A 21,575-nucleotide genomic window follows, 5' to 3' on the forward strand; every position below is an offset into this window, starting at 1 on the left:
ATTTTTAGAGACATGTTGTCATGGGACAACGTGGGGTTTTTTCCATATCACTATTCAGAAATGTTTTATCATATAACTTGCTTGAATATATTTACTCACAGTTCCTCATTAAACAGTCTTATTTTCCTGTGCAAAAAACTGATTTAAGATACTCTGTGAATAAAAAATAGAAGCTGAAGAGCTTGCAGTGAAAGGAGATATGGGATATAAACAGATTAGGAGTATTAGTAAAGGTAAGTAAATCAATCTGTCCTCCCCTATCAAGAAGACTTTTTGAAATAAATGTGGTTATTCATGTAACAAAAATGCTGTGGGTGTATTAGGCTGAGAAAGTAATCCAAGTCATTGAGTTCATTGGAAGAAAGCAAGAATCCTCCTCCTGCCCACAGCTGTTCATCATATTTAGCCACCCCTGGTTATTCATATTAGTATTAAATATACTCCTGTCCAATTGGGTTCACTCATGTTTCCAGCTTTTGAATCTATTCTTTTCCCCTACGTTAAACTAATCTAATGATTCCTATCCATAGCAAATGTAGAGCTGATGAGCAAATGGAATGTAAAAATTCCTATTATTCCATTGTGCTCATCTCTTCCACTTAAGATTCTTGTCATGCCCTGGGCATTCTAGCTGTCTGATACTGTTCCTTTATTTCCAATTCCAGTGCATTCTCTGCTGAACATTTGTCTGTCCAGAACATTTGGTTCACTGCCTAGTACCAAGCAAAATCTGCTTGCAATGTAAGAACATGTGGAGAAATTATGTGTTTTTGTCACACCCTATTAAACGGTATTCAAAACACAATGCCCCAGAAAGTAAATTGATTGTAGGTTTTATAACCCTTTTCAGGCTAATGGAAACAATTTAGTACCATGAACGAAAACATTGCTAGTGCAGCTGTGGGAATCTTAAATTGCTCAGCTCAGCAGTTCTGTTCCGGCTTAAGTAGGATAAAGTAGTTAAAGTTCAGTTAGATTCCATTCCCCTGGATCTTTGACAGATCATTTCAGATTAATGTCTTCAAAGTTTTCAGCATGCCTTGTAAAAGACTTTCTGAGGAATTCCCGGTTTGTGCTTTTAACTGTGTGGGGGCAGTGTGAAGGAGCTGTAAGAACTGGGAAGAGAGGGGAAGAGGGGGCAGGAATGTCCTGGGGAAGTTTTCAATAATTTTGTAGAGTGTCTTGAACCATTTTAATAACTTTTTTAAGTGTCTTGAACAATCTTTCTCTTCAGTTAGGCTTTTTTGGCAGTATGGGGGGGGTGGGGGGGTGGGGGGGGTTGACAAACAAACAAAACAAACAAACAAAAGCCCAAACAAACAACAAAAAGCCTACCAATTTTCTTATAACTTTTGCAATTCAGCCAAGACCACAAAAGTTAGCAATGAAGAGCCAAGACTGAAAGTCCACACTTAACTCCACTCTAGGAATCAGTGGATGGTCATGTGCTTAAGGACCTTTTCTTAAGGACAGAAATTTTATCCTATGTTCATTCGTATTTCTATATTTTAAACAAACTTTTTTTTAAAGCTTGATAGGCAAAAGGGAAACTTGTCTGCTGGAAAACTGTACACTGCACTTTACAAAACAAATCCTCTACCTATCCACTTATGAGAAGAAATCATTCACATGGGCATTACCTGCACTGTACTACAAGAAAAACATCTGTGAATATTATTTGACAAATTGATCACTAAATGAGCCATTAGCTTGCAGGGTTTTTGGATTGCCTTAGGGAAGGAGGGTGCTATATAGCACAAAGGCTTACAGATGCAAAACACTGATTGGAAAAAAAAAATTGTTCCAGAAGAGAAGCAGTAATAAAACAAGCCTAGCATGAAAACATACGCTTTCTAAAAAGTAAGCCATTTATGAGAAGCAGTAGTAAAACTGCTTAATTCTTCTGTGCCTCTGGGGAGAAATCTAAGCCTTTTGAGAAGTGATGGAGAGAAAAATGAAGCCAATGGTGTGTTTGTCAGTGAGAGAATGCTGTGGAAACAAACTTAGTAATTTTACTATTCCTGCTTGCCAAGAGCTGACAGGTGTGTAGTTTCTTATTGTTCTGAAAGGCAGCCAGAAACCACAGTTTAATATGCATCTGTGTCTTCATAGTAGGGGAGAAAACAGCTGTCTCTCTTGTGCATGATATGAGATGATAGAAATATTGAGACATACTCTTTTCTACTGTATCTTACCATCATTTTCATGGCTTTGTTTGATCTTTCGACAAAGCTCATAGCTGGAAGGAAAAAAATGCAGCAGCCCAGATCACATCAGACGTGATGTGGCAACCTCTGCTCCCACAAATAGTTATTATTTCACAGAGCCTAATCACCTCAACAAGATTTTTTCACATGAATAAGGGTTGACAGATTAGAGTCCTATTTTCAGCACAGCAGATCCAGACTTTCTATAAAAAAGTCCATTAAACTTGTAAGTAAACAAAACCAGGGAAATACCAGGTTATTTCAGATAAATATGAGTTAATAATTTCCAACCATTCTTAAAGAATGACTCCCATAAATCCTTCAGTCTTCAAACTGCTGAGAGATGTTAGTGATTAATAAAGCCTTTGAACACCAAGAGTTTCCTTCCACAAGAATTATGTGCGTTTTTCTGTAATATGTAGCAAAGCAGTCTTTTAAATCCTAATTCCCCCAGGAAGGTAAAAAATATGAGTATGTTACACACACACACACACACACACACAGAGAGTACCAGATACAATAACTTGCAAGAAATACTAGGCTCTGTGGATCAGATTTCCTTTCTGTGTAGAAGTGCACTACAGTGTTAAAAGCTCATGATAACTGGCTGGCATATTGCCAATTGAATATGCATAAAATGTCTGCATTGCATCCAGGTTTGCATGATTTGATAATCTGACAGATGTAATTTAAGCAATAAGACTTGAAAGTTCTATATTTACCAGAATGTGAGAAGATGGGTTATTAAACTGCTTCAAATACTTGGAAATTTCGGAACTCTCAGAAAAATGCTAATACTTCAGAAAAATACTGGGCTTGACCAGCAAGCTTCTAAAAGCTCAGCAAAACTTACTATAAGAGAAAGGTCCTCTAGGCCTATGTGGTACATATCTAAATACACTTATTATGTCAACATGTTAAAAGTGTCAAACAAAAAGACTCAATTGCCAACAAGCCAGAGATAAGCACAAAGTAATTCTTAGACTAGGAGACAGAGGTGTGATTTTTTCGCTTCATTGACAGCAGCCTCTGACACATAAGGAAGGAAGTGATTTCATTATCAGAAAGTATTTTTGCACTGAATTTTAATACAAGCAGGAAACAAAAGTTTGGTAATTTATTCTGCTGGATAAAGATGATCACTGAATTAAGGCCGGAAGAAAGTCACACACTGAAAAGTCTTCTGCCCAGTCCCCTCCAATAGTTATTGACTGCATTTTGATAGCCCCATATGAACCCAAGTCTTTAAGTGTTTGTCCAAGATAAACAGGTACAAGATACCAGCATGCACCATCATCCCTTTCACAGTGCACCTAGAGACTGTGCAAGCTGCAATGAGAGTATCTTAACAAACAGAACAAGAACAGATTCAGAATTACTGTCTCCTGGTGAAATTTCTTCTCACAAAGGGCCACTCTGATCCACTCTAAATTCTCTGGGCTTGGGAGTAAGGCCAGACTATTAAGTTACAGATTGAAAGTAAGAATTACCCTTCCAAATCTATATAAAAGAAACTTAAAAATAAAATACTCATATCCAGTGTCTCAAACAATTTGTGTAAAACTCATACTCTCCAAGTATTTTTTAAATACAAATTAATTCACTAAATAAAAAAGAAAAAATGGGAGAAACTGCTTCTTCCAGTTTTCATTTCCATGCTTCTCAGCACATGACAGCATAACAGTTCCACCAGACTTGACATGAATGTGTGCCTGACGTGGTTAAAGTCAGATGTGCCCAGGTGTGGTTTAGGAATGTGGACAAGATATGACCTAAAGCTGCAACATGTCAGACATCTTTCTATAATTGCACTTTCAAGTCTAGAAAACAAACAAAAGAAATGAAAGCACATGCATGGTCCTTATTTGGCTAAACAAGTCAGCTGAAGCTATACTGCCTGATCCTGAATGCATCACATGCATCACCTATCCCTCTCTGTATCATCAGCAACATGACAGTCATCTCTCATGTTTAGAAACAAAAATGGTTGCATTCTTAAACTCCTTATAATTATGTTTAAGATTGTGGAATAATAAAGAATTGCTTTTCAAATGCGCTGATGAAGGAAAACAAAGGACTTTTAGCCATATGGTTCAACCTCTTTTATCCTAAAATCACGGGTTGGTAGCCTTAGCTAAGTGCACAACAGCAAGTGAGCAGATAACTGTTTAAATTAAAATGTTAAAAATTAGTCATGAACTGTCATATTCGTGGTGCAGAGACAAGATAAAAAGAATATTTAGAAGACTGCATCTCCCATAGAGACCTGTCAAAGCCTGTTCCAAGGCACATAATGCAGGAGAGGTATTACACCTACAGAGACCCTCAGGACCCAGTTAAACTACCTCCAGGTTTATCTCACCACAATCAACAAGTGCGTTTACCAGGATTGATAAATCCTATTCTGGTGTTCCCACCACTACAGATGTCTTTCCACATAAAAAGCCCTCAAGTGTCCTAGTTCAAATCACAATCTCTATGTTATAAGCAAATCCCCATTTGACAAAAAAAATCCAAGCATCTGTGTCTCCCTTCCCATCAGAATTTTAAATACACTGTTTACTGATATGAAAACCCAGAAGTATAGACCTGAACATGCTGCATCCACATGCAAAAGAACATGTGAATATAGTCACAAACCCCCCCTCAAATACCAAAACCAATGTCCTATCCCTATGAGCCACTGATGGTTAGTTTCTCAATTTTTCACAGCAGAGTCAGCAAACAAAACCTCAGAAAGCATGAGGAATGTATGGCTTCATTGCCAAACTCTAATCCAAAATCAGCTTTAAGGATTAAGGTGCTTTTTTAAAATTAATTTTGAGCAAGGTAAGCCACTTGTATGGTAGTGTTCTGCCACAAAGGAACAGAAATGAATGACATATTAACATTTCAAAGCATGGCTTGCAAACTGAAAAGAGTGGTTGAATAAGAATGCATAACCCTGGAGAACAAGAATGCAATCCTGGAGTTAAGTGACTTCAAGGACAACAAAATTAAGGCATTTTTGGTCACACAGGTGCAAGCAGAAAAGGAAAATCTTTTTTTTTTGTTCACAAATCTCAATTACAAATTAGGCAGTGCAGTTAAGGTACTTAAAACATCATGAGTTGGAAGGACCCATGAAGACCACTGAGTCCAACTCCTAGGTCCACACAGCCAACTTAAAAATTAAACCACATATTCCAGAGCATTGTCCAACCACTTCTTGGACACCAACAGACTTGCAGAAGTGACCACTTCTCTGTGGAGCTTGTTCCAGTGCTTGGCCATCATGTCAGTGAAGAACCATTCCAAACTGAAGAACCAGTATCCAATCTGAACTTCCACTGATGCATCTTTAAGTTATTCCCCTGAAATTTATCACTCAACACCAGAGAGAAGAGATAAGGCCCCCTCTTCCACACCCCATCATGAGGAAGTTGTAGACTGCAATGTGGTCTCCAGTCAGTCTCCTCCAGGCTGAACAAATCTGGTCTCCTCAGCCGCTCCTGATAAGTCATGCCCTTTAGTCCTTGTATCATATTTGTTGTCTTTCTTTGGACATATTGTAGTGTTTTTACATCTTTACATTGTGGACCCCAAACTGCACACAGTACTGAGAGTGAGACCACACCAACATTGAGCAGAGTGAAACAATCACTTTGTTTGACCAGTTAGCTGTAATGTGTTTAATGTACCCCAGCTGGCCCTGATATGGCTGGCCCTTTTGACCTCCAGGGCACATCACTGACTCATATGAGATGACCTCCAGCCAAAGCCCCCAATCTCTTTCTGCAAGACTGTAGCCGCCTGTCCCCCAGTCTATATGTACATACAGGATTACACCATCCCAGGGCAGACTATAACACAGGTTCTTGCCAAAATTCACACAGCTGGTGACTGTCTAGCATTCTAATCCACCAAGATCTATCTCTAAGGTTCCTGTATCCTTGAGGGTATCAATGGTTCCTCCTAGTTTATTATTGTCTGCAACTACTTACTGTGCACTCAACTCCCATGTCCAGGTCATTAATAAAACAACCAAAGAGAACCGGCCTTAAAATTAAACCTAAAATTTAGGGGAACACCATGAATATCAAGTTATTAAGGCATGACTTATGCCTTCATGAACTTATTGTTGCCTTTGGCTGATGACTGCATTGTCTTTCAAGTGTTTTTCAGCAGCTCCCATAATAATCTTCTCCAAGCACTGGAGTGAGAGTGACAAGCCCAGACTTACAAGGGTCATCTTTCTAGCCTTTCTTGAAAACTGCTACCTCCCAGTCAGGAGGTATAGGACCTCCCCAGATTCCAAGAACTGGTAACAGAGAGAGGTCTTGCAAATGACATTGTCCAGTTCTTTTTGGTACCCTGGGATGAATCCAATTGGGTGCCATAGATTTATGTACAATGGTTGCAGCAGCAAATTCTGCATAAACAACTGTGAGTCTATCCCTCTCCCAGTCGTGGTGCTCAGACGGATGGCTCCTGTGATTCCAGGGCCCATTTTTGATGATAAAGGACAGAGGCAAAGGTGGCATGAAGTACCTCAGTTTTAACTTCATTCACCTTTGTTTGGGAGGTGAAAATTAACATCATCAGGTAATGGACCCATGTTTTATTTAGTCCTCCTTTTAACATGAACATGCCTTAGAAGGCCTATTTTTTTACCCACCACAATTCTAACTTCAATTCCAACTGAGATTTCATCATACAAATTTTCTCTCTAGTAATAAATAGCACCTCTGTAATCCTCCTGTGTAGCCTGACATGCTTTTAAAGTCCATACAATTTCTTTTCCACATAAATATTCAGAGTCAGTATTCAGAGTTCACTGTTCAGTTGCCTATTTAGCCTATCTAGCCTTCTGCTCCACATTCTTGATTTCCAAAACATGGGAATTCCCTTCTCCTGGGCTCTTTTAAAAGGTGGCTCTTAAAAAGTCCCAAGTATTTATGGACTCAGAAACCCTTGAAAGCAGATTCCCTACTAACTAGTTCCTTGAGCAGCCAAAAACCTGCTCTTAGTAGCACCTCTGCTGACAGCTTTTTTCATAGTGCCAAATATCTTAACAGCTTCATAATCACGGTAGCCAAGACTACCACCAATCTTCACTTCACCCATCAGAGCACCTCCAGTTAGAAACAACAGACCTAGGAGTGCACTTTCTCTATTTTCCCTTAGCACCTTTATCAAAGGTCACCTTTTATATGCTTCTGGACCTGGACAGGAGGACTGGGCCCATGCAAACTTTCTGAAAGACAGCAAGGATAAGTTCAACACCCTATGTCTGGCCCAGGGCAGCACCCAGTCTAAGTACAGACTGGTTGATGAAGGGCTTGAGACCAGAGAAGTAAAAGAACTTGGGGATACCAGTGGATGAAAAATTAGACATGACCCAGCATTGTGCATTCACAGCACAGAAAGACAAACATGCCCTGGGCTGCATCCAAAGAAGCATGGTCAGCAGGGTGAGGGAGGAGATTTTGCCCCTCTGCTCTGGTGAGACCTTATCTGGAGTTCTGTGTCCAACTCTAGGGTCCTCAGTACAGGGACGACATGGACCTGTTGGAGGGAGTCCAGAGCACAGCCAGGACGATGATTATAGGAGGGAGGAAATGGTGAGAATTGGAGTTGTTCAGCCTGGAGAAAAGAAGGTTCCTGGAAGACCTAATTGTGACCTTTTAATATTTAAAAGGGGCTCATAAGAAGCATAAGAGAGAATTTAACTAAGGTCTGTAGTGACAGAACACGGACAACTGATTTAGAGCAGGGTTTTAAGTCCGTATAGACTAGTAAATCAGTGCCATCATCGTGGCTGGCTGATCTGTCATAAATTCCCACAACATCTGCTTTATTTGCTTTTCCTTTAATTCTGACCCAAAGGTTCTCAACCATGTCACTCCCAGCTGCAACCACTGTACAGTCTGACCCCTCCTTTACATGTGGTGTTACCCTGCAGGGTGCACCCTGCCTGCTCTGCCTCTCTCCTGAAGGGTCTATAACTGTCCATCCCAGCACAGCCACAGGACTCTTCCCACCAAGACTCACTTAAGAAGCCAGCTCTGCAGGTCTGGGACTGAGCCAAAACTTCCCATTTGTTTATTCCTCAGGCTGTAGGTGATATTGTACAATCACTTGAAATGCTCTCCACTGGATTTGGTGCATCCTGGAGCAGATATAAAGCTCTCACCTGCACACTGTCACTCACCATGCTGTCCCAGAGCTTGTCACTGATAACCCTGTCCACCCTCACACCTCTGCAGGGTCACCTTCCCAAGCAATGACTGTGGCTTCTGCAGAGAGGGCAGCCAGCACCTTTGGCAGTGGAGGGCTGATACACTTGAGTGCAGCACTTCAAGCAACAGACTACAGCATGTGCCAGATGACACCTTGACTGTTGGAAAGAAAAGCCATCCTGAAGAGACAGGTCAGTTCCTTTGCCAACTGCCACCTTGCACAAAGCAGCAATGATTATGCCAGGCTCGTTTTCTTTGGGGCTTTTGCTTGTCCCTATTGCACAAACTCGAAAGCTCCAGGACAGAGAAGTCATGGGGAAGCCTCCTTGTTTCCCTCTCCTCCCCTGAGAGCTGTAATGGCATGGGAGGGAAGCGTGTCAGGGCTGAGTAAGGGGTGCAGAACAGAAAGAGGGGCAAGTACCTGATGTGGAGCAGGGTTTTGTGCACCTTCCTGATGTGCCATCTAAAATGAGTAAGGATGAAAATCTGGGCATTTTACTACACTATGTCCCTGAGGTTTTTTATCTTCCTCTCCAGCGCAGACAATGTCCCTTACCAGGACTCATCTGGGTCATTTTTTGAGTACTTCACTTGGCAAAAAAACCAGTAAGGATAAGGGTTCTGTCCACAATTAGAAGTACTCATTGAATTAGAGATTAATGTATGTAGGTGACATATAAAACTTTTTACTTTTTGCCTACATATCACATTCATGTATCTGCATCCTCTTTCTTGCAAGTCATGCATGCTATTACCCATTTCACATTATCCTGTGCGTATCTTATCCTTACCAGTGAGAACTGAGTCTTCTGTTCCTGCCTTTCCTGACTACGTTTGTCTTTTTTTTTTTAATAAATTACAGTTTTCTTTAAAAAAACCCAAATATATTTCTGTAAAAGCAACTGGAAAACTATTTAAAAGGACCTATATAGAGTGGGAGTCTCCCACAGGCACTTTTGTTTTTATAAAGTACTTTGCACTCAGAAAGTCAGATGATGTAATGATTATTCCATGATCTTGGTGTGTTATGTAAGGAAACATAAGTAATTTCCTCCATTATTTATAAAATTATAGAATGACCTGTGAATACATATGCATACAATGAAGTAAATTCAGAATTCAGTATTCAGGAACTCCTACCATCTGGTATATTTTCATTTGCACCTTTCCTGGGCTGCTGCTGAGCACATCACCATTCCAAAGAGGGTTTTTGTTTAAAGTGCTGACTTGAAGCATTTCCAATTTTATGCTGGACAGGAAAAATATTAACACACTCCATTCCCTCATCTTTCTATAGCCTCCTCAAACTTTCATTTGCAACTGTTCTTAATGTTTCTGAAAATGGGGCATAACTGTTAGCTGACAAATAAATGTCTGAACTGAAGTCAGATGATTTTTATAATAGAAGAGCAGGAACTTACCCAGAGTAGTCAGATGCTTCACTTAGATGGATATTACAGGAATTTTTACATTCCAATGTCAGGAAAAACATTTATGAAAAAATGGATCCATTTTGCATGTCAGTGAAGGCTGTTCAGTGATTTGAGTTAGATAATTGACTCGCTCCATTTCGGAGTGTAAACACCTTATAATTAAGGATCAGATAAAAACAGCTGGCAGCAAAATTATAGGTACTGGAAAACAGGAACTACAATGAGTCACTGCCACAGAGACTTTAGCTTCCATGTCAACGCAATTTGATATTTGCAGAGGGAGTAAATGGTGCTGAGGACCAAGCACTGGCTCATATGTACAGCTTTCAAAAGTGAATCTTCATCCTAAGAGCTTCTAAATATGAATGAAGGCTGTCAAGAAAAGCAGAATAGATAAGGACAAACCTTTGGCCACTGCAAATTTTTACCCTTGTGTCAGCCTGATTGGCAATTAGTGATGTGTCTTTTCCCTTCCAGTGTTACAGAGGATAAGTCAATGGCAAGACAATGACAGAGCATTTATCATCATTATTTCTCGTCATCTTGTGTTCTATGGCACAAAGACAAGAATTTTAACTACAGACACCTAAATCTGTATTTAACCACTATACATTTACTGATGAGAAATCATGTCAATCCTAACCACCAATACACAGAAACTGTTAGCTTTCCACTCCCTTTAGCATTTTTCAGGAAAAAAATACAGACAGATTGTACTGTGGTCTTGTACTGAGGGAGCCACAGTGGCAGCAGACACTCCAGTCTGGAGCCCATGGCAGATGAGCATGACTTCACTTGCAGACCCACAGTAGAAAACGGACAATCTCAGCCCAAGATATTTCAGTGCCTGGTGACTGAACAGAAAATCATTAACTGAAGATGATTTAGGAGTAAGAATTTGAAAGGAAGTTTAGAAGGGTAGGCATCAGATGAGTTATAAGTTGCCTTTCCTGAAAACTGGGAGGAAAGTCTCATCGGGTAAGAATGAGAACTATAATGTCATATAAGCAGCAACAGATTGCTGAATTAGCATTTTTTACTTCTTTTTCCTCCTCCTAAAGGAGGGAGAGCTATTAAGCAAGTGTGTGTAGGGGGAATCACTGTCAGCACTAAAGACCTCTTTACATTTAATGTAACAGGGAATTTATAACGCTTTCTGTCTGGGACACTGCTGTAATGCTAGTGGCAATATCACAGTTATAAACACTAAGCAGCTGATATATTTAGCTATGCATTCATGCTTTTGCTAAGCCTCTAATCCCAGCTTTAGGTATACTTGCTAGTAGCAACCAGTTAAATCTTTGCTAGGAAAAATCACTAGTTATCAGTTACATATTTTCATTACTTTCGCACAGACATATTCTGTGATTCTGGGATTACTCAGAAAACGGTAGCAAAGGTGATCAATGCAACAGAAGCCCCATATCAGAAAACACGTTCCAAAACTACAACTGCAATGGTCATAACCCCATGAAATTCTAAGGTCCATCTCCCCCCCAAATTTATTGCTAGTCTTGCACCCAACAGTAGTACTAGCTTCAGTCTAACCCTGGAAATTAACCTAGCATCACTTAAATATTGTTTGTGTCATTTGCTTGAGATCGGTCATGCATTTTCTGTCATGATCTGGATTAAAATATGATTTACAGTAAGAGGGGTTTTTTTAATAAATAAATAAAATTGGTGTTTCACTCACTTGGCAACTGAGATACACAGCTCTGTTTCTGTGTAGGTGAAAGGCCTTGTAGCAATGCAGGTCAATATGGAAATACCACTGTGTTTTCAATGTCCTTTGCTTTGATCTGGTTCCCACTGACTCACTTCATGTACACCTTTCACAGGCAAACCATGAGTTCACAGTGACAAGGGACTCGACAGCTTTCTGGAAGTCATTTAGAGCATCTCCCTAACCATGAAGCAATGACATACGTCATGTTCTAGCTCAGCTGGACTGGGCAGTGCAGAAACACCACAGGCCATGTGTCCTGGGTTGCAGTGTATTCTATTACCATCCTCATGAGCTGTTGAAATCAGGTGGGGCAGTGTTTCCTTGCCTCCTCCCCCCAGACTATCTTGCTGTTAATGGCCCGTCATTGTCCTGCCGCCTGACTCAGAGATAACTCCCTCCGGACTATCTTCTGTTAATGAGCCTAATCAACACTTGGCCTCATGACTCATTACCCCATTGTGAGATGCTCCACCCAGAGGGAGGAACCAAGCATCCCATCGTGGATATAATCTGAGGCTGAACACCAGAGACACGGGCTTCCCACTGGATTTCCAGAGGACAGGAGCTACACAGCCACCACTGGACTTTCTGAGGAAGAGCAGACCCTTTTCTACAGGATCACTGCTTCAGGGGACTGCAGCCACCATTCTACCAGACTGCTACCACCACCCTGATTAACAGGGTGTCAGGTTGTATTCTGACTGTCAGTTTAACCCCGTGTTATCTGCCTTTATTTTTTTTTTTCCCCTCTTTTTATTTCCCTATTAAATTGTTATTCTGACTTGGTGTCTCCCACTAGTTTGTTTTCAAACTAGTACACTGTGTGAAACAGAAACACTGAATTCCCATCTATAAACTGATAGGACTCTGGGATATGGGAGGCAAGTAGAGAGCTGGGGGCATTGTTCTATAGCCTTGATAATCTCTATAATCAATGCATAATACAACAATATGACAGTTAGATACGACTGGTAAATGAGAAAACAAGAGTTGATTTCATCTGGACTGCCAAAAATATAAGATCAGTACAGAAAAACACAAGCAGTTTCTAACCTGTAGGGAATTACTTCTGTTTTCAAACTGTTCACTTGGGTGTTGACTGCAGAGTTAATTCTGGATGAATGGTCAGAGGCATCTGTAAAAATAACTTAGCAAGAAAGGAGTTAAGATACACAAAAAGTTGCATTATACAAATAAGACATATTTACACTATGCGTAATTTAGCTCTATACTACCTAGAAAGACAAATAAACATGGACATGTGCATCTATATAATTTTGTGCTGGAACCTTATCTTTTGATGCTACACAAAGGAGAAAATGAAACATCTTCCCAATACAGAATGGGGTCCCAGCTGTTCTGCAGACTGCCTATGTTCCCATTTACCAGAAACTTCCTACAAATTATTACATAGTACATATGACACATACCAAAGCCTCTCCCTAACCTGTGATTTTGTAAGTTGTGGACGTGTTCTATGGAAGCAAAAACAAGGCAAAAAGTTATTGACTGAATTACAGCTCCGCAGCCAGCTAACATTTCAAACACAAATTCAGATCAACTTAGGTCACCACTTGCCCTTCATGTTACTTACCCCATTAGGGAATGCAATATCCTTATAGAATCCTTTCAATAATTCACTTTCATACATAAAGATCAAACATCTGCTTTGAGTTGCAATTATCCAGATTTTAGGTCGAAAGAGCAAATAAAAAGAGAAAGTAAATACTAAACAACTTCTAAATCAATGTTCACCAAAGTAAATAATCAGGGTCATTTTCAGGATATCACAATAAAGAAAATAAGGTCATAAATAACAGTACAACTAAATATCTTATTTAAAAGAAAAATTTTCTTTACCCTTCAGGGTAAAGACCATGACTTTTTTTGCTGCCCTTCAACAGATTTCCAGATAATTTTGACACTGAAAATGGCATACCATGTGATAGCCTACTCACATAACGGTGTTTTCTGCTGAAGGTATATTGTGCTTACATCTTGGACTAACAACACTCTCAGTGAGTTTACTTGTGAATTTCAAGTGCTGTTTTATCTCTAAAGTTTAGAATGTTTACCAGCACCTCAGAAAAAAGCTGTTTCTTCTGCTATTCCATTTGCATGCCTTCCCATAAAGGCATGCATTACAGCACTTCTTATAAGTAAGAAAAGTTTCATTTCTTCTTGTTTGATTTCAGAAAACTCTGTTAATCGATTTCTTCACAAAGTTACTTCTGATCTGGTGTCCTCAAAAAAGTCAGCCTGTGCATTTCAAATGTCACCCTTCAATCTCCTATCAAGAATTAGATGGGTAGTGAACAAAGTATAACACTGAGGTACTTGGCAGCCAATAAAGGTGTTGCTTGACAGATTTTTTTAAAAAACAAAAATGGTGGTTGTAAATAAAATCATTTTAAACACTAACTTAGAAGTTCAATGTCATGTTCCATTACACAAAACACGTAATACCATTTGTTAAAAGCAAAACCAATAAATAATGTCTCCTAAAATACTCTTTGAAAAGCAATTTCATATACATTAAGGATGCACATATAGAGTATGACAACTGAAAGTTCTTTAGTTCATATGACATGATAAGATCTTTCAAAGTACCTAATCAGAAAGACATTTTGTATGGAAATATCTATATTTAAAGATCGTTGCCTGTAAGAAAAAGACTCTTCTATAAGAAAAATTACTTATACCTACAATCTTTTCCCACTCCTCCTCCCACAAGTAGAAAGACCACCTGAAATAATTTTTCCAACACTAAAAAAACACAATAAGTCACATAACAAGTTTCAGTGAAATGCATTTTTAAATGACTGAGTTATAAACCCCTTGAAATCAAGCTTTATAATGAAATGCTGATAGACCCTTAACTTTAATGGCTCTTCCAAGTGTTTCTAGAGCAGGCATTACTCACAAGGTCATAAAGTGATGTTTAAAATGCTGCAGGATTTTCTCAAGGCAAATAAGCAGGTGTTCAGGAGGGCAGTGCTATTTAAACCTCACTGATTTATGGACGTGCTGCATGAAAGACCAATAAGCTTTATGGAAGCTCACAGCAGAAACTCCAGACTTTCATAGACACAGTACCACCATTGTTTGAAGATCACCAATACATATTAATTTCCACGTTGTAATATTTGAGCTCCTGCATTTTGTATGCGTTACCAGTAGTGAAATATATACCTTAACTCACAGAGTAGGGCTCTCTTTTACTGGTGTACTTTTCATAGAATATTGCGTGCCATAAAATCCAGTGCTCAGCTACTTCATCATACATAGTGATGTGAGTCACCTGATACATAGGTCTTTTACTGTTATTTCAGCAACACCACTCCTTACCTTTTCCAAAATGTACAGTCACCAAGCCACTTCTATCAAAATTTTTAATCAGATTTAAAAGAAGAAAACATATCAAAATATACCTGCCACACTAACCAGTGGTCAAAATCATCCTTTTGAAAATCATTTAACTATCAGAAAAGCAACCAATAGGTCATCAAACCAATTTCTGTCACTGATTAGCATTTTTTGTTTGTTAACACGCACACACAAATCAATAAAATCATGGCTACATAACCCGGCCTTAATGATTTAGTAAGATGGTAATTTAGTCCAGTAAAAACTACAAAAAAACAAAAAACAACCACCAAAAAAACCCCCCAAAAAATTCAAAACAAACAGAAAAACACTACTAGCTATCAATAGCAAGCTCCATTAAAGAAAACTGGTTAAAAAAAAAAAAGGCCATTACACCTTAGAATGTAGTTAGCACCAAAATACCTGATATCTGTGGATAATTATTTCCATTTTCTCTTAAGGAATCAAAGCAACCCTATATTTTTAGTTCTAGAAGACAGAACACCATCAGCTCCATACTGGTGCATGTGATAAATAAATATCAACTGAAAAGTTCAAAGAGAATAAAAAGGTAAATTATGACACCAGTTCAATTACCTGCAAAGCAAGTATGACCACCTTTTCAAATGTTTTTTAAAAATCAACTTACCTGTATATTGCCATGATTCTAAGAAACTTATAAAAGGTCAAGTGAGAATTGCAAATTATATGCACCAACAAAGATCAGATTCCTAGTACACAGGACTGATTTACATGGAAAGATCACAATACATATTTTACTCCCGTTTGTCCCATTACTGATTGATTCTACTAGAAAACCTGTAATTTACACAGCAGCAGCAGAAATAAAAGGTAGACAGTAGTTACAGATGCAGCAATTAAATTCCATTTAATCAAATCATGCTTTGCAGATAGAGTATGCAAGTTAAAATTCAGATTTCTGTCACACATCTAATATTTCTCACTGAGAAATACTTGTGCAAGCACACAACTAAGAACCACAGGAAGAAGGAGAACTCACCCAGGTAAATGCTTTAATGAACTGCTATACAAAGAACAGACACCTTATGACTATCACAGAACTCTAAATATTGCTTGATATGGCCACCATCGAGTTATACTTTGGTATAAGCAAAGTTCAGCACTAGCAGAGGTACAATGAGTCTAAGGTTCCCTGAGTACTACTTGTATTCATAAGTACATATATTAAAGCCAAAAAACAATCTTCAGAATTATTATAATTTTACAGTATTGAATCTTTTTTCCATACACTTGAACTTGCCTGCTATATTTGACTTGGTGATCATAAAAAACCATTCACAATTTGGGAATTAAATTCCCCTGCTCTGAACCATCTACTGCACCTGAATATTATATACAGAAATGTTTATGCTTTCTGTGCGAGGCTGAGACCCAAGATTACAACACATGTGAGACAATAGTAAACTGACCAGTTAAGAAGAGAGATAGTGATTCAGTGCTGCTTTTCTTCACGACCCTTTGTTTGGGTTATTCATGTGAACACAAATTAAAGGAATGAAAAGACTATACTTGGGGTCTAAAGGAAGCTCTATTAATGAGTACCAGTTTTGATGCACTTTACTGTAAAGAATAATTTCAGATTAAATTAACACTGTAAAAAAAGTTTGTGTTTTTCATTTTGCCTAGGCCCATGTAGTTGGAAAGGCTGCAAGCCTACTCAGATCCTTCATCACAAGTAATACGGTTTTTGACTGTAACATAATGGCAAGGAAGAAACCTTTGAGTAGTTTTATGTTTCGCTGTGGAGTTTTTCTAATTTATTTTCTTCCCAACTTCTCACTACTTTTTTCTCTGTTAGGGCTTTGCTTTCATTAGCTTCACTCCCAAAAAAATACATTGCCTTTAGATAATAGTGAAGGATAAGAAGGGCAGCAGCAAGGACAGAAGTCCTCTTCCACTGACCTACAGATGGGGTCACAATAATGTTAAAATTCCAGATCCTTTAAAAGCTGATCAAACAAACCATCCAGAGCACAGAGGTTTGATACCATCATGATATATTGTACTGCTACTCTGCTCTTCTCTTCCTATTCTTCATGTCAGCAGGAAACAGAATTCACAAGATTGTAGCCCTCTGAATGCATCAGTAAGTTACAGTCTTGTCCTTTTCAGTCTCCTGCTGGTTCAAATAACAGGAACCAAGAGAAAGAATAGTTCAAAGCTCTTATGAATGACTGTAACAAATAAAGAATGCTTGAGGTGATTGCTAGGTACTCCACACCAACAAGCTTAACATGGTTGCAGTCTCCTTCAGGTTTTTACGTTCTCAACAGAATTTAAAAAAAAATGTTTTCCCTCTGAGTGAACAAGCGAACACTGATGGAGGAGGAGCCTAGAATGTGATTACACAAATTTAGGTAGTATGGACTCATCTTTATCTTTGTCTGCTCCTATTTCCCACTCCAGCTTGGCATTTTGGGGTTTAGACAAGTTTGGGGGGACAGAAACTAGTCCCCAAACTTAGTGAAAAATATTTTCATCTCCTTTTCTTTCTGTGAGGTTTTAGCACGAATAAGCATTTCCGTCAGCAAAGTGTAGACACTCTTGGCAACCCTATGTACCTTTTCTAATCCTTAACTCTTCCTTCAGTTATCTTTGACATATACTAAATATGCATAAAGAATCTGCACAGTTATTTGTATTTCCTCTGCAGAGAAGTAAAAAGTTCCCTTTTCATCCCACTTCATTCACTTTATCAGTAACTCAATTGCAGTATTTTTTCTATTTCCATTTAGCAAATGCTATGAGGGTAAAATTGTTGCATCGTACCTTAAAGAAATTGTCTTAAGAATTAATTGGAAAGATTTTCATCCCAGTTTTATTCAGCAAATGTTGGAGTGTTCTGCCAATTTTCACAGGAGATCAGCACAAACCTCTTTATCACAGGTGTTTCCGGGGCTGGGATTTGTTAGAAAAAGTAATTATTTAACAGTTTATAACCCTTTTAAAGCCAAAACTGTCTCTAACATTTTTCAAGATCCTGTTGAAAATACCTGTACTTTTCTTGCAGGGGCCTTTGCCACAAATCTGATGATCTGAAAATCAATGCAAATAACATTATATGTTTCTAATTCTAAGGAGGACTTTATCTTGTGGGATTTCATTTGTTGCTCTCATACACACTTGACAGTCAGTATAATCTTTAATCACACCTTTCATAAACAAATGATGTATAGGGGTAGAGCTAGGCTTCCGTGATGGGGAGTTATTCTGTTAAAAGCATAAGTCTATTAGTCTTATTTTCATTCATTTTAGCACGCCATTTCCACTGACTTACTCAGTTATTGCCAGTTCTAAGAGTTAGTGCAGCACTGCTTAATAACAATGTGTGGTTTCTGACACTTATTTATAATATACTAAAACCAAAGTCAGACTGGGTGGTAAGAGTTTTAGACCACCTGGGATGTCTTTAAATCTTCTGCACATGTTTAACTGCAGCAAGACCAGAAATAATCCCAAATATCCAGTCATCACAATGTTGGTTGATTCACTCTTTAAAATTATACATACATTTCAAGGAACTATTTTTCCCAAGCGTCCTTTTAAAAAATAAAAAATGGTTTATTGTAACTTCATCAGTTAAGTGATGGAGAAATATTTGGGAAAACAAAAGTGACTGTTAAAATTTTATTTTAAAACAAGGCATGTGTGGACAGCAAATTGATGGATTTTCCAGATTTAATTTTCCTTCTTTCACTCTTTGCCTTGCATGAAACAAGAACTGTACATTTTGTGTGAGACAGCATCAGTTGTTTAGTTTTACAAGTGTCTAGTTGTGAGCTTAAAATATGCATAATGCAGTAAGTGGTTTAAGGAAAAAACTATACTTTCTTTCAAAATATTAATTAAGTATTCCCTAAGTATCTGAGTGGTATTTCACATTGGTAATAAGGCAATAGAGTAAGCGACACCATTTTTAGTAGCCATGTTACAAATCAGTCCCCCTCTTCTTCCACCTGTTTTGTCATTTTCAGTGAAGGACACTGTTTGTCCCCTGTCCATCAAAGCACTTAAACATTTGCAGTCTCCTTGACTTCAGTAGTGCTATTATTCATGGACCCAAAGCGAAGCATGTACTCAAGTGTTTCTGGTGGGTCAGAATGTTGCTGAGAAAGGGCAGCAAAGCAGAACCTAGCCAGAGCTTCTAGTGCTGGAACTGTTGCTTAGTAATAACATCGTTTTTTCAGGTACAATGGTTTTTTAATTTTTTAACAGTAAACTTGAATGCAAAGGGAGTTGTGAAATACATCATGTTGCTATTTTAGAAAGTATAATTAAAATAAGAGGAAATTTGTAGTAACTGATGTTAAAAAGCAGAGAAACCAAAATCAATTTGATAGACAAAGCTCTCTGAGAAAGACACATCCTTGGAGTGAATTGGAATAGATTCAGAATACTGATGATTTCCTAATCAGTGAGGACCCTCCAATTTCTACCAGCTTCATACTAGTGTTAAATGTTTTTTAATTTAATTTATACTGACCCTCAATTACAAGGGCTTTTCTACACAGCCAGTAAACAAAGTTACTATGAAAAATTAGTGAAATTTCCACAAGCCAAACATATCTGTAAATAAGTAGCAGATGGTTACTGTAAACAAACTTTCTTACATATAGCCTTTAAACTGTGAACAAAATAGTTTAAGTATTTGGAAATTCTCTGTCTGTGATAGACTGTCAACAAGCACTCATCCCACAGTCTCATTATAGCTGAGATTTTCAAGTTAGGAGAATTTTTCTTGTACACGGTAAGTTAAAAGAGTGCTTGCTTGTCTTTATTAGAGGACAATAAAAGACAATAAAAGAAGGAAAAGCATATTCCTTAAGGACAGCAGTAGAGTAAGTCTCTGGGATTTACCTTTGGTTATTTTCTTAATTTGATCTAATTTCAGGAACGTTATCACAGGAGACAAAAACAAAGGCAAAATCAGAATAACCTCAGATGTAATGTACTGTTTAAATTCATACTTTTCATGCAGAGTAGTTATAGTCACTACTATTATCAGGGAAATACAAATGATGTAAGTGCATTCTGTGAGAATTGCTCAAAAAAAAAAAAAAAAAGAAAAGAAAAAACAACCAAAAAAACCCCACAGACCTTTTCCCACAAGAACCTTATTTTTAATCAAACACATTTTATTCTTCAAGCAGGAAGCCAATTTGATATTACAAATATTTTTGCCAAGTGATGGAATGTGCAGTCATGCACCAGCAATTGAATCCTGAAATTCAGTTTCTCCATGTTAGACAAGAAATAGCTTTTAGGTTCAAGCATGCACTATATTACAAGGGGAGGCACTTAAATACATAAAGCGGAGGCCATGCATTTTATTCCAGAAGACTGAAATACATCTTGCAATGTGGGGCTTTGATGTTATTCATATGTTAACAATATACCATTTCCTCCAAGTGCTGGATACATCAGAATAAAAAGACATAATTTGCTGACATTGTGCTGAACGCTTCCTGTCCAGAATACTGATCAATTGTCATTCAGCTTCCAAGGCAAATACGCCCAAAATAGCCCTCAACATAACCTTTAAATTACGCTTTTAACACTTAAAAATTCCTGTTAAAATAATTTTCCATTTTACAGAATAAAACGATGAAACAAATACCATAACTGTATTTTCAGTATGGTTCTAAAATGCAGTTCTAGTGCCCCAGGGACTTCTTTCATCTAGTGTAAATGCTGGCATATGATGTGATTGTTAACATAGCTGGCCACCAGATGAAGTAAATTATCTAAACTGCCAAGATTCCTACTTTCATTCCAATTTAAACATCAATTTAACACAAAAACTGAAGGGTATTATGAAAGCTTTAGTACAAGCCATTTCAGATATGAAAAAGAATAGAAGGATTTCTCAAGCTACCAAAACAAACAAATATGCAATTCATTGAACCTGAGACGAGTTCAAAAATGATCAGTGCACAAAGGCATTTCTATCTAACACCCCATGCTGCTAAATTAATACAGTATAGCCTATGCACATTGCAAAAAAAGAAGTCATCTGCATGAATCCACAAGGGCATTATCCAGAAGCAACTGTTATATGAAGTGGCTAAAAGGGGAGCCTATAGCCAGCAACTATCTGGTTACTTTTTCTAAGGGAAAACAATTTGAACCATATTTAGGCGATAAAATTGCCCTATTCAGGGAGATTTTTCTCAAGTTTAAAAAATTGTATTACAGATTTCTTTCTGAGAGTCATTTAATCTCCTTTTTTCTCAGCTCCTTCCTCCTCCATATAACACTAATTCTCTTACTCCATTCAATGGCAAACTCACAAGTCTGTGAGCTCTTTAATACAGCAGCTTCCTTTGCACAGCGCAATGCAGTTACTTTTACGTAAGGTACTGAAACATCACCACAGCAAGGTCTAGGCAATCCAGGAGACTCCTGGAAGGCATGGAGGATATATTCTTAAGTCACGGAGTACACAGCCCTAGCAGAAGGGTGTTTATAGATCTGTTGGTCAGCAGTGTAAGTGAGCTCACTGGGGACATCAAGATTGGAGGCAGCCTGGGCTGCAGTGATCGCAGGTGGAATTTGCAGTCCTCAAGCTTATAAGTCA

Source organism: Corvus cornix, chromosome Z, assembly GCF_000738735.6.
Source record: "Corvus cornix cornix isolate S_Up_H32 chromosome Z, ASM73873v5, whole genome shotgun sequence".
NCBI classification, from domain to species: domain Eukaryota; kingdom Metazoa; phylum Chordata; class Aves; order Passeriformes; family Corvidae; genus Corvus; species Corvus cornix.